At 59.9% G+C, this 3205-nt stretch overlaps 1 non-coding gene across 1 annotated transcript; it reads right to left on the bottom strand.

Moving 5' to 3' along the window:
- Nucleotides 1–2006: 2006 nt before the first annotated feature.
- MIR9168-1 (microRNA mir-9168-1) lies at nucleotides 2007–2149 on the bottom strand. Its single transcript, NR_128243.1, has one exon. It is a non-coding gene; the product is annotated as a microRNA mir-9168-1 (primary transcript).
- Between the last annotated feature and the right edge of the window lie 1056 nt (nucleotides 2150–3205).

Raw genomic sequence — 3205 nt, 5'->3', positions numbered from 1 at the left:
ACCCGGGCTGTGTTGGAAGGGGCCTTGTGACCTCCTCAGCAGATCCTCTGAGACCCAGAGCTGAGGGCCTGGGCACCTTCTGTCCTCTCAGGCCTCTGCTACTCCCCACTCCCCAGTGCCTGGAGTCAGCCACGCTTGCCTGTCCACCTGTGTCCCCGTCTGCTCGTGGAGGCTCTGTCCCTTAGACAGCCACTCAGGGCTTCAAGCTTGTGAGGTCTGCACAGCTGCAGTCACCTAGGAAACAGTGTTCAGGGAGTCTGCCCGGGAGAGGCAGCAGGGGACAAATGCCAGAGCCCTGCGGGGCTCCGAGTTCTGACCTGAGTGGTCCCACTGGGGGCCTGCTGGGGACAAGGTCTTCCTCAAAGGTGTCCAGCTCGGAGCAGGCCATGGCTCCCCTTGCTGGGGGCGGCTCGCCCCGGCCACCCACCCCAGACCCCCAGTGGGACCCTCTGTTTGCCCCCTCCTCGGCCCCAATCCTGGTAATGGAGCCGCTCAGCCCCCGAGCCGACTGAGGGCAGGTCGCCGGGTGGACGGGCAGGGCCTTCCCTGGGGGTTGAGGCCTCCCCAGGGTCTGCGGTCTGCATTTCCTGGGCCTGAGAAAGGGCTCCCCCTGTAAGTAAGGAGCTGAGCTGGTCCTGGTCCCGAGCAGCAGGAGTGGGCGGGAGAGGAGCTGGACGTGCAGAGCCCGGAGTGGACACGCTGGAGGCTGAGGCTCTTGCAGCCAGGCCTCAGCTTCCCCACCCGTGACACGGACACACTGGGCCGGCGGGCAGTGCTGAATTTCGTGAGCTAGTCCACATTCCAAAGTCAAATTGGGGTTGAGGAGTGGAGCGGCCCACCCTTGGGCTGGAAAACTTTTTATTTTACTACTGAACCGTGATTTTTAAAAAGTGACATCTGGTCTCACCGTGACGTTGTGAAAGAAAAGACATTTTTACCACCAAAAACAGTAGGAAGGCTGCAGTGTTAGAAGGCCGGGATAACCGTGTTTCAGAAAGGAGCCCTGCCAGCCACCCCGCAGGCCTGGACTGTGTGCCCTGAGCTTTCCCATCGTGCTGCGGGCTGGGAAGGCTTCATCCCAGGTTGGCACGGGCCTGGCGTGGGACGGCCGTGGCCCAGAAGCTCTTTGGAAGGTTCCGAGAGCAAACCACAATGACCGCTGCTGTCTCGCCTTCCTCGTGGTGGACGCTGCTCTGAGACTGGCTCCCGTGTGAATAGATGCTCGCCCTTGTGCGTGGATCTTCATCCGCGCCTGGCCCTGTGCCGAGCACTTCACCTGCATCAGTTCCTGTGGTCACCCTCCGCCCTGGGAGGGGATGCCGCTATCAGCCACATTTGACAGCTGTGGAAACTGAGGCACAGCAGGCAGCCCAGGGTCACACAGCAGAGCTGGGATCTGATCCCTGGCAGCCTGATTCCAGAGCTGCCTGGCAAGCCCCCAACCCTTTCAGGCCTCAGTCTCCTTATCTGTAAATTCTGGGCGTTGGGGTCCTGGGCTGATCTGTCATTCAGTGATGGCCAGGCAAGGGGTCTCAGGCGCCCAGGGACCTCCAGCCAGGACCTCTGGGGTTTCAAGGCTGCCAGGAGTAGCTGCAGCCATCCTGGGGGACATCAGCGAGGCCACCTTCCTCTCCCGAAGGTTTTCTTCCCAGCTGCCCGGGGGCTCCAGCTGTGACCAGCAAGAAGGAGGGAGACCACTTGGCCACTCTGCTCCAAGTAGCTGGTCCGCAGTTCCCGCCGTGGTCGTCGCAGCCGCTCTGCAGCCCCATTTCCCAGCGGTGTTCGCAGCAAAGCCTTTGTCTGCTCTCCACTCCAGACCCCAGCCCCTGGAACTTCTGCCTCCCTGGCTTGGCAGGCGCCTGCCCAAGGAACAGAGGGCACCCACACCTTGTATGGGGAGCTGCAGGCCCTGTTCTGGCTGCCTCCCCCTCCACCTGCGTTCTGCTTCCCAAGATGCTCTCCTGACCGCACCCCAAGACTAGGTGGGGGAGGTGACAGGAGGTTTCCACATCCATGCTCAGATCCCCAGGCCCATGGCACTCACATCATCCCTCAGTCAGCGAGTGTGCTGGGGGGTCTCCAGGGCCCTCCAGTCCCACCCACTGCAGAAGAGGAGAGGCCATTGGAGTGGAAGGGCAGGGGCAGCCGGGAGGAGGCAGGGGTGTGGGGTGATGCCCGCGTCTCAGAGCTGGGTGCCCTGCATTTGAACCCTGGTCCTGGCTCTGAGATGATCTGTAGGGCGCCCAGCGGCCTGGCACACAGGAGATGCCCAGCGGGGCCTTTGCTGTGAGTCGAGGCCATCACTCGTCTTGGGGAGAATGTGCGTCCTTTTGGTCATCATCCTGGCGCACACCTTGTCAGGGTGCTGTTCTAAGCAGTCTGTACATATCAGCTCATTTCATCTGTCAGCAACCCTAAAAGGTGGGTACTGTTACTCTCCCCATTCTGTATTTAAGGAAACTGAGGCACAGAGAGGCTTAGTTATGGCCTGCCTCTTCTGCTGGGGAGGTTGTCTTTGCAGAGAGAGAGAGGGCTGTGTGTGTGTGTGTCTACCTGTGTGCACTTGTGTGTGTGTGTCTACCTGTGTGCACCTGTGTGTGTATGTCTACCTGTGTGTGTATGTCTACCTGTGTGTACTTGTGTCTGTGTGTGTCTACCTGTGTGCACTTGTGTGTGTGTGTCACCTGTGTGTACTTGTGTGTGTGTGTCTACCTGTGTGCACCTGTGTGTGTACGTCTACCTGTGTGTGTATGTCTACCTGTGTGTACTTGTGTCTGTGTGTGTCTACCTGTGTGCACTTGTGTGTGTGTGTCTACCTGTGTGCACTTGTGTGTGTGTGTCAACCTGTGTGCGCTTGTGTGTGTGTGTGTCTACCTGTGTGCACTTGTGTGTGTGTGTCTGTGTGCACGTGTGTGTGTCTGTCTACCTGTGTGCACGTGTGTGTGTGTGTGCATTTGTGTGGGGAGGGACAGTTAGGACACTGCCCCTCCCAGCTCTTGGGGGTCTCCTGGTCAGCTGGTCCAGGCCGCAGCCTGGAGAGGGGCAGGCCTTTCCCTGGTCAGGCAGTGGTCCCTGGCAGGGCTGGGGCCTCACCGTGGCCCCTGGGACCTTTCTTGCTGTTGTCCCTTGTGCTTCGGGAGCTGGCATTTTAGGGGCAGGTGTTTCTCCTTTTGGGAAGGCCCCCGTTGCCTCCACTTTTGGGAAA

The sequence above is a fragment of the Equus caballus genome, chromosome 16, assembly GCF_041296265.1.
Source record: "Equus caballus isolate H_3958 breed thoroughbred chromosome 16, TB-T2T, whole genome shotgun sequence".
In the NCBI taxonomy this organism is placed as follows: Eukaryota; Metazoa; Chordata; class Mammalia; order Perissodactyla; family Equidae; genus Equus; species Equus caballus.
The sequence above is the reverse complement of the archived record's forward strand: the minus strand, read 5'-3'. Positions and strand labels throughout refer to the sequence as shown.